This window comes from Pelodiscus sinensis, chromosome 1, assembly GCF_052426305.1.
Source record: "Pelodiscus sinensis isolate ZL-2025 chromosome 1, ASM5242630v1, whole genome shotgun sequence".
Classification (NCBI taxonomy): Eukaryota; Metazoa; Chordata; order Testudines; family Trionychidae; genus Pelodiscus; species Pelodiscus sinensis.
Window position 1 is genome coordinate 316,424,304 of NC_143052.1, and position 10,719 is coordinate 316,435,022.

General features: G+C 41.8%; 1 long non-coding RNA gene across 2 annotated transcripts; it reads left to right on the forward strand.

The window, feature by feature from the left end:
• Nucleotides 1-664: 664 nt before the first annotated feature.
• On the forward strand, nt 665-10,150 carry LOC149525879 (uncharacterized). 2 transcript variants are annotated; one of them, XR_016348894.1, is made up of 5 exons: nt 665-840; nt 1,782-1,866; nt 4,660-4,780; nt 5,667-5,778; nt 9,512-10,145. It is a non-coding gene; the product is annotated as an uncharacterized LOC149525879 (long non-coding RNA). The 2 variants fall into 2 exon arrangements; XR_016348895.1 differs by having other exon boundaries at nt 833-969; nt 9,512-10,150.
• Nucleotides 10,151-10,719: the final 569 nt, after the last annotated feature.

Here is a 10,719-nt window from a genome sequence, read left to right on the forward strand (position 1 = left end):
GATTAGAGAGACTATACTTTACAGTAATAGCTGTCACACTGTGGTTGCCAGCCGATCATGGAACTTTTCTAAGTCCTTTGCGGAATGAAATTTATTGATAACCATACAACTGGGACTATGAATTAGTAGTTGTCTTTCTTAAAAAGTGAGAGTGAGAGAGGAAATCTTTTTTTAAAAATATTTCACAGAATATGTAAGCAGGGTCTGAATGACTTGAATGAATTCTCCTCTGATAGCTATCTGAGTGGGGGAGATACTTCAGGAGCAAACTGTATTTACACAAACACAGCTGTTCTGTTTTGATATCCAGTAAACAGGAGTTGTATTGCTCATAGCAATCAACTTTGGCTGGTGTTGGGTTATAAATCACTTTATTACTGAATGCAGAGGTAGTGAAGTGCTCTTGCCCATGTTTTTTCATTATTATATGACCACAGTGGAACAGAACTCTGCAGATGTGCTTGATCTGTCCCAAATGAGGGGTTCACCCTCAGTTGAAAGGACGTAGTTAAACCAGGGGCTTAAATGCCACAGCCTTATGAAAGTAAGAGGGGCGAGGTCAGATGTCCCAGACAGGTGATATGGATTTTCCATAGAGGTCCCTGGGTTTAACCTGTTCTGTCCTGCTGTTTAAAGATGGCGCTAAATAGGCTTCATTAGGAGCGTCCTTGCTATTTAAAATGCTCAATCAGAGCTGAAATCAGTTGTGGTAGGACTGTGCTTCTGCCCAGCCTACTAAGAGCTAAAAATTACTAAGAGACTGACCAGCAGGTAGCAGCAGAATGTGACTGGTGAGCAACAGGCAGCCAGCCAAAGTCCTCAGAGGGTGGATCAGGCAAGGTACTTTCTTCCCCAGGTGAACTTACCCAAGTGTCCTCTGAACCCTGAGTTTTCACTGAGTGGGGCTGCTGAGAGAGCAGAAGGGGACACAGGAAAGGAACATTTGATTGTGGAACTCAGGAACATGAGGTAAAAGGCCCTTCCCCACACACTCTGGGATGGGTGCCCTGCTTGCAGTATTATGTTTATGAATTCTGCTCATGACATTTTCCTTAATTAATGTCAGATGGCTTCTCTCCTTTCATTAAAAGCTTCTTTTCTATATTGATTCTCTGTGCTTGCAAATGAGGAACTATTGCCTCCCAGAAGTGCCCTGGGGTTGTGTGTAGCTTTCCCAGGTTACTATATATGGACTGGAGCCAATTCTGCATTGTATCAATGGAAAGGAACCCCTAGATATTGAACATGACTCTGGTTGCTGCTGGATCCACCTGGAAGAAGGGTTACAAATGAAAATGGGAAACCACTGTGCATTTCTGATTCTTAATGGGAGGGATATTGACTCTCAGACAGGCAGGGAAAAATGTGCTCTGTGTTTGAACAAGGTATACTCCACTGCAGGCTCAATCTATGTTGGGGCCCTGTGATCAGGTGTGGAAACCCCTAGGCAACTGGGAAACTGGGCAACAAGAGGATAAGGGAATACTTTGGGCTCAACCAGCCCTGCCACAGTTTGAGCAAATGCTCCATATGCTGGAAGAATTAAAAGGCAGGGAATTAGCTTGTTTCAGTAGTAGAACTGGAAGTGAGCAGACTTGTAATCTACAGCTCCAGCAATGCAGTGGGAACTCTTAAGGCTTTGATATAGAACCAAAAGAGGCCCGTGGGGAGGACCCACCCCAGAGAAAATCTGAAAGGGAAGTATCTTCCCTCTCCCCACCTGTGAACCCTGGACATTGGTAGCCCCCTTCTTACTTATTTTGGTTTGTATTTTTCCCAAGGAGAAACCATTGGACTAAGCTCACCATAGAGGAAGAAGAGGCCTAAGCAAGACAGCCTTACGCATCCTTGATTGCCAGACAACAGGTAAACCAAAAGGCCCTGAGTAGGGGCCTGGTGGAAGGGGAGGGCTTGGGCTCGGGCTCATACTTGTCTCCTCACAAACCCTTTGGTAGTCAGGGTTTGTGACCCTGACCACTAGGCCATACTTTCCAATGAGACCCTGAATGGGGACCATTATAGGCCCTAGACACTACTGAAATATAAATAACACAGCTTGCTAAGGTTTTGTTCTATGTTGGTCACACACAAATGCAATTTATTTTCATTGGTGGCTTTGCCAACCTTTTAATAACTTATTTTGACATTAAGTGCTTTGTGGTATTAGCATGTTCCATGTACCTGCAATAGAAATGGAAGGTTCTGTGGATATTCTATACGGTAGATTCTCATAATATTGCACTGTATTGTATTTAAACAGCAGTCTTCATTTAAACATGAAGACTTCATTCTTCCACTCTACTCTGTGCTGGTTAGGCCTCAGTTGGAGTATTGCGCCCAGTTCTAGGCACTGCATTTCAAGAAAGATGTGGAGAAATTGGAGAGGGTCCAGAGAAGAGAAACAAGAATGATTAAAGGTCTAGAGAACATGACCTATGAGGGAAGACTGAAGGAATTGGGTTTGTTTAGTTTAGAAAAGAGAAGATTGAGAGGGGACATAATAGCAGTTTTCAGATATCTAAAAGGAGGAGATGTCATAAGGAGGAGGGACAAAACTTGTTCATCTTGGCCTCTGAGGATAGAACAAGAAGCAATGGGCTTAAACTGCAGCAAGGGAGGCTTAGGTGGGACATTAGGAAAAAGTTCCTAACTGTCAGCGTAATCAAACACTGGAATAAATTGTCCAGGGAGGTTGTGGAATCTCCATCTGTGGAGATATTTAAGAGTAGGTTAGATAAATGTCTATCAGGGATGGTCTAGACAGTATTTGGTCCTGCCATGAGGGCAGGGGACTGGACTTGATGACCTCTCGAGGTCCCTTCCAGTCCTAGTATTCTATGATTTTGTGGCTTCCATTATTATGCTTATTAGTTATCCCACATATAAACGTTGCCCTAAAGAGCTCCCATAATGCACAGCTCATTATATCCTACTGTGCAGCAATTGGGAATGTGTTGTGTATTTGTTTTATGTGAACCATCCAATACCTTGTTAGAGTGGTGGTAACTGCAGTCAGCATTTGAAAACCAACAGAATACAAAAATCTTTTTTTTAAATTTTAAAAGTGTTTGGGAAAAGGCCCCTAAGACCATGTCCTAAAGTTAGGATTAATTTTGTTTATTAATATTGTTTTCTAACTTCCTAGGAAGTTTAATTGCTTGCAGATATAGCCCTTTCAAATTCCCAGTTTGCTTTTCCAGTCATCATTAGCTAGTCATCTGGAAATAGTACATTTTGAAGTCTCCAGACATCATGCTTTGAGCTCATCCTTTGTGCCTCTTCAATATGTTGTAGAATCAGATACTGAATAACATAGCAAAGTGTGTCAACTATACAAATAGAACCACTTTCCATCCGTTCAGTCTCTCATGTTTTCTGCCTCTTTTTTTTCAAACTATGTTTATACAGATCCATCCTTTATAGTGTCATCCCTGCCATCATTTGCTTATTTATGACATTTGGTTTTTTACAGGCTCTGCAATATCTCTTAGCTCTATTTAATCTATTTTCTGCTAGTCATATGATTTTATTGAGCTACCAGCCTATATGCACCTATATTCCAGCAGTAAAAATGTTATGAACATTGACATAGAGCCTTGCAAAACTGTAAAAGTTAAAGTTGACTATACCATTTTAATTTTTTTTTTCAGTTTTCAGCCTGCATTTTTAGGATTGCATTAATTCACCAGAGCTGAACTTGATCATAAGCCTGCAGTATTTGTATGGTGGTTAGCATTTTTTCGGGTACTTTTATTGATTTACAGTGCTATCTGGTTCTGAAAGGGAGTCAGTACCAATGACTGACCATGCCATTCCCTTTTACCTGGGTTGGCTCTGTGGAGCTAACAGAAGTAAATGGCTGTGCAAACTTATTATTGGTATTACCATATTCTGAAATGACCCAGTACAGTCAAGAGGGGTCATTTGTACGCAGTCACTTTTCAGAGTCGATTCCTACTCTATAGAAATCCTGACAGCCCTTACACAGGCTACTCCAGAGAGAACAGAAGACTCTGTGCCAGATTCTGTTATGGTGTTTTGTGCCTATCTGGTGTTGTACAGGGCTGATAAAGGGGGCAAAAATGGCTCCTTCAGAATTGTCCTATGTCAGGAAAACTTCCCTCTCTGTTGCAGACCTGACAGGCTTACACAGGCATCCTCATGCTTCCCCATCCGAGGGCATGTCAAGAGCTGCAGTGCACTTTGGCTGAAATTCATCACCACAACGGTACAAAGAAGGCTGCTACAAGCCGGCTCATTTTAGAGCAGCCCTGGGGCTACAATAAGATGCATCTGAGACCATGAAACACCTTGGTTAGGCCAGAATTGTAGATGTGGATAAGTAGGCGACATATAGCCATATTTCCTGGACTCTAGACAGGTGAGGGGCAGGGAGAAAACTGTCCCTCTGTGCATTCATCAAGAGCTTGAGGCTTAACTCCTTTGAAGAAGCCGTATAGAGGTTGTCTCCTAGGACCAACTCTGATCAACTGGAATAGGAAACAGGAATGCCTCTCAGGCTGATAATATTGTTCAAAAAGGAACATGAAAAGATTTGAATTGCCCCCAAAGTATATTCAGTCAAGTGTATATTGTGCTTTGTAAATGGGAGAGAGACCCCTTCTCTCCTTTTAAATTATAAATGTATTTGTTCCACAGTGTGATCATAGGCACAGCAGCCTTACCCAGCAAACTGCAGCTCTCTCCCCATTCTCCTGACATCTGTGTGATTGTGATTTGATAGAGCCAGTGCTGCTACTCCAGCCGCTGTTGGAATCAGGCAAGCAAGTAAAAGCTTTTGTAGCTGACTTAAATAGAGCATGTTAGGTTGGCCAGCAGGAGAGTGCTCTAGCAAGGTGCATCTGGGTTGTCTCAGGAACAAAGTTACATAAATTGTGCATTATGGTTACGTTCTGCTGGTCTACATCTCAGGGAAGAAGCCTATTTTTAGTTCATGTCAACTGCTGCAGTGCGCTGTTCGCCTTCACCACAGCTATGGCAGCTTGAATTAGGACTAGATTAATAGGAGTGCACAGGCTCTGGTCACTGGAAAATTAATTCAGAGCTTTCTAAGGGTCTGGTTTGCCAACAGTCCAGAACAATTAGGCTACGTCTAGACTGGCATGATTTTTCGCAAATGCTTTTAACGGAAAAGTTTTCCGTTAAAAGCATTTGAAGAAAAGAGCATCTAGATTGGCATGGATGCTTTTCCACAAAAGCACTTTTTGTGGAAAAGCGTCCGTGCCAATCTAGATGCGGTTTTGTGCAAAAAAGCCCCGATTGCCATTTTCGCGATTGGGGCTTTTTGCGCAAAACAAATCTGAGCTTTTGCGCAAAAGGACTTTTGTCCAAACGGGAGCAGCATAGCATTTCCGCAAGAAGCACTGATTTCTTATATGAGATCGTCAGTGTTCTTGTGGAAATTCAAGCAGCCAGTGTAGACAGCTGGCAAGTTTTTCCACAAAAGCAGCTGCTTTTGCGGAAAAACTTGCCAGTCTAGACACAGCCTTTAAGTATTGGTGTTGTCACTTCATACCCCACCAATATATTTTAAATGTTGATGGATTAGCCATTACAACCCTCTTATTGGGGAAACGTAAAGAGAACAACATAAACTCCTTCCAATTCTATAGTTTAATATTGAATTTGGCATTTCTCACTTCCAGGTAGGAGACAAGAGCAAGGAGCACTGTTCTGATGACTTCGATATCAAGATCTCCTCCTCAGGGAATGCCTAGCCCAGCTGCTTGAGGGAGTGGTGCAAAGGCCCCCAGCTAGGTGTGTGGGCTCTAGAGTGGGGCTGGAGATGAGAGATTTGGGGTTGCAGGAGTGGGCTCTGGTCTGGGGCCGAGAGAGCTCCAGGAAGGAGATCCAACCAGGGACAGAGGGTTAGGGTGTGGGTAGAGGTATGAGGTTGGGGAGGGATGCAGGAGAGGGCTTTGGCAAAGTGCTTGGGGTAGCACTTATCTCAGGCAGCTCCTGGTTGGCGGCGTTGTGGAGCCAAGGCAGGTAGGAAGCTTGCCTTAGCCCTGCTGCACTGCTGGTTGAGAGCTGCCAGGGTCCTTTTTCAGCTTGTCATTCCAGTCAAAAACTGAATGTCTGGCAACCCTACAAGAGACTGTGGGTTGCAAGAGGTTGAGTGGGACTGTGGTACCAGGTGGCTATTACTGAAATGTTATCTGGGTAGCAGAGCTTGTGCTTTTCCTTAGTTCCTGATGGTTAGATTCTTCCTTCAAATGATGTTTCTAGCTCTCTCAGGTCAGACCCTGAGAGATTACCTGCTCCTTTTACCGCTGGCTTCAGGTGCTCTTAGCAGCTCCCTTCATCATCTTCCATGCATGCTCCTCCCTTGCAGGGGCTCTGGAGGCAGCAGCTGCACAAGAAAATGCCCTAAATGTGGATCACACTGAGCATGGTTTCCATGGCTCCCTATTACAACAGTATTTTTTGCTAAACTAAGCGTAGCTATTTTTAGCAGTATGTTAACTCCTAAGCAATGAAGAAACCAACAAGAACAGGTTTCTAGTTCCTGGTTGAAGCAAACAGAGACTTCTAGTTAGAACCATGGAAAAGAATGTCAGTCTAGTGTTGGATATATGAAATAATCCTACTGCTCTAAGGCAGTGGTTCCCAACCTGGGGGTCTGTGGACTCCTGGGTGTCTGCAAGGGCATTGCAGGAGATCCATTAAAAAAATAAAAGATAAATAAAAATGATCATAGAAAATAAGTTTTACATAAATTGCAAAGTTGTAATTAATTATTTTAAAATTAAATATCTTCCAATAATGTTATTAATTGTGGTGCGAAAATCTATATTGTGGCACCTTTGTGTGAAGAAATGATCGTGCCGGTTAGAAGCATACAAACATTAGCCATACATTCCACATGCATCTGTGACTGAAATCAGGCTCACTGAAGAGAAAGGAGACTGATGAGCAGAGTGAAGCATCCACAAGTGAAACGTCTAATCAAACAGACATAAGTAAATGAAAAGTGAGAAAATACGCCGCTGACTACTAGAATTGTGGCTAGAATTGGTTTTGACGGGGGTCCTCGAACAGTTTGGGGGGAGTGATTGGGGGTCCGCCCTAGTGAAAAGGTTGGGAACCACTGCTCTAAGGCACCTTTCAGCCAGGTGCTATGAAGACATTAAACAATCAGGCCTTCATTACACCTGCGTAGTATAATATGTTTTTAAAAGTGCTTTTGTTGTGCCTCCGACACTGCCGTTATGCAAATAGGAGATAATCTATTATATATTCAAGAGAGTTTGTGTGTCTACCTGTCTGTCTGTTCAAGAACTCTTCCTAAATGGTAAGAGCTAGGACCACCAAATCTGGTATGCAGCTTCCTCTTATCATAACTTAAAGTAATATAAGGGTTTGGTTGTGTCAGGAAAATGAGATGTGCCTGGAATGGGATTTTTTTCTCATAAAACCATTCAGAAAAGAGACTGAATCACCAGGCAGGTGAAAAGGGTTAGCTGGGGTGACTCCCCACACCCGGGACTGCCCTAGTTCCAAGCCTCCTACCCACCAGGCGCACTTTAGGGAGGGCAAGGGGGCTGAAGCTCTGCCCCACAAGTCATACGGGAACACTGCTGGCTGTTTCTCTTCATCAGGGAGTGAGGGGAAAGTGCACAGTTTGCTGCATTCCTCACTCTGGCTGAGGAGCAGATGAGTGTGGATCTGGCCCAGCCAGGGCACATGCACCCCTCACCCCAGCTTGCCTACTGGAGCTGCAGCAGCCATGGAGAGGTGCTTCTCACCTGCCCCACCTCCCCCAAGCTGCTGTAGTGAGAGAGGGTTGGGGTTGTCTTCGCTTCCCAGGGCAGCCTGCACACTGAACCCCTCATCCTCATCCCTACCCCAGAGCAATGATTTAAACAAAGTATGTACATTTTCAGTTATTTCCAAAAACCAAAAATTAATTGAGGTAAGGACCCAAATAACACGTGGTAAAACTTCTAGTATATTTATAATTCTAATGAATAGGAATAGTAGCAGATTTTGTGAACAGCCCCAACAAACTAACTTGTAACTAACCTGGCTGAAGAAAGTGACTCACCTAGATGATTTCTCAACCCCTCATTTCAGGATATGATACTTTATAAAGAAATTGCCTTGATTTCACTGCCAAATCCCTCAGGTGCTGCTGGACAGTGTTTCCAGCTGTTTGAACATACCTAATCATTTCTATCTTTTTTTATACATTGCCCAAGAATGGGAAAGGATAGGTTAGTTGTTGCTATATTCATTGTAATTCAAACTGTAGATCACTGTAATGATCTGTAGCAGTGCTCCATCATGGACTGCATACTCGCACCCTGTGATTTAGAGTTCAGGGACACCCTCATGAGTGTACTGCCTATCAGAACAAGGTATAATGGATGTTTCTGTCCCAAATTCCATTGCTTTTGCAGGGAACATGGCAACAACACTGAGTCTGTTTCCCATGAATGTTTAATCTATATGAAAAGTATAGGTTTATTTCTATGGTATCATGGAATACAAGCAGATTAAAATCAGGCCACCTATTTAGGTACACAAATATAATATTAGACCCCTAAATTTAGGCCTCCACCTTTGAACATATTCACCAAGGTGCATAAACTGTCACAAAATCAAATTGTGTAGTGGATTTGAACTTCAATATTATGGCACTGGGGGCAATAGAAACCCTGCCATACGTGTGAAATGTGGACAGACATCAAGGATGAGCTAAGAGAGATCCTGCAAGGTCATTTTTATTAGTTACAAAGGCCATGAGGAAAATGTGATTTCTGTTTTGTAAAAAAGGTAGCCATTTCAAAACTAGCAGATTTTCTTCCACAGCAGGGTAAAATGCTAAATTTTCCACAAAACAAAATTTTTGTAAAAATGTCATTTCAAGACATCAAGATTTTTTTTGATGAACTCAGAATGATTAATGTCAACTTTGAATTTTTTTAAATTTCATAGTGCAACATGAGTATAATTTGCAAATCAAGTACGTCATTTTAAAATGAAAAAATTGTAACAAAATATTTGTAGAGTTTCTGACACAAACCATCAAAACTGACACATTCCTAAAGATCACTTCAATTTTGTAGAATCAGCATTTTCTGATAGAAAATTGTTCCCTTTTTGTATTTTTGATCAACTCTTCTTTGTGACCCAGGCCAGATGTTGAACTACAGATCCACGAGCCTTAAAGATTAGGCCTTTGTGAGACAAGGTCAGACAGCTGCACACTTGTAGTTTGCTAATCACAATGGGAGAATGAATTAGAAAGTTATGGAAGAGAGTGAGTGAATACCGATCTTGGGTTTAAGTGCTCCTGATACATTGTTGTTCTGACTAGAAATGGTTGAGATAATGAGTTGCTAAAATTAGGAGAACTGATGACCCAGGAGAGGTGGTTAGTGACTCCAACTAGGTGAGCATATAGGATATGTGCTTTGTTAGTTACCTTATGAAAGATTAGGTAAACAGTAAAAACCATGGAGTAATCCAAGGGATCTTTTTTCAGACAAGAAGAGGACATTTAGAATTCCCATCAGTGGACAGAAAGAAAGCCCCTGGAAGCCTAGCTGGTGATCATTCAAAACCATTTCAGACTGTGCATAGCTATAACTGCGATGTCGAGACCAATTGCATACGTTTGCTTAAAATTTAATATCTCTAGATAAGAGTATGTTTGCTTGTATCACTCATTTATCAGGTGGAAGCAGTGTTCCCACTGATTTATTCCTGACACAACCTGGAGATAAACAGTTAAGTTACCCCTGTAGGTTTTCAGAATCCAAAAGGTAACAGTAGAACATTTATACTTTCCATATTTAAAACTAAGCATAAGGCTAAGTAGTAGGGTGCAACTCTAAATTACAAGTGACTATAGCTGTTTTCTATAGTTTTAAAATTAATTATTGCAAAACTTTAGCGAAATATAACTCAAAGTACACTTTAATTGGATTCTAATGTTTTCTTTTTTAAGATGGCAGCTGGAGTCCCATCTGGCTTCATATCTCACACACAGTCTTTTAGTATTATAATACTTACAAACTGCTTACTAGTATTGTCAGTTTTGGGGAGAAAGTGAAGCTTTCAGTCTTGACAATTTCTTCTGGTCATCAGACAAAGCTGATTTAACTTCTGCTACATTGGTTGGGAAGTTCATTGAAATTATGAGTTTGCAATGGAAAGCCAATAGAACATTAGACAAAAATCACTACATGCTCTTGAATTTTGCCTCTTGGATGCAACTGGGTCAAAAGAAGAAAAGAAACATTGAATGTGTGGAAAAACTTGCAATAAGAAGTCAATATTGGCCTCCACTATGTGAACATGTAGATTTACAAAACTGAGATAAAAGAACTAGATAAATTCATGGAGGTTAGGTCCATCGATGGCTATTAGCTAGGATGGGTAGGAATGGCATCCCGAGCCTCTGTAAGGATAGGTCTACACTACAAAGTTAATTCGAACTAACAGCCGTTCATTCGAATTAACTTTAATAGCGTCTATACATACAAATAGCTATTTTGAATTTAATTAATAGCGGAGCACTTAATTCGAACTTTGTAAACCTCATTCTACGAGGAATAATGCCTAATTCAAAATAGCTAATTCAAAATAAGTGCTGTGTAGACACTTATTTCGAATTAGGGGGCCTCCAGCCCTTCCCAGTTTCCCCTGGTGGCCACTCCTCTCCTCTCCCCCAGCCCCGGGGCCCTTAAA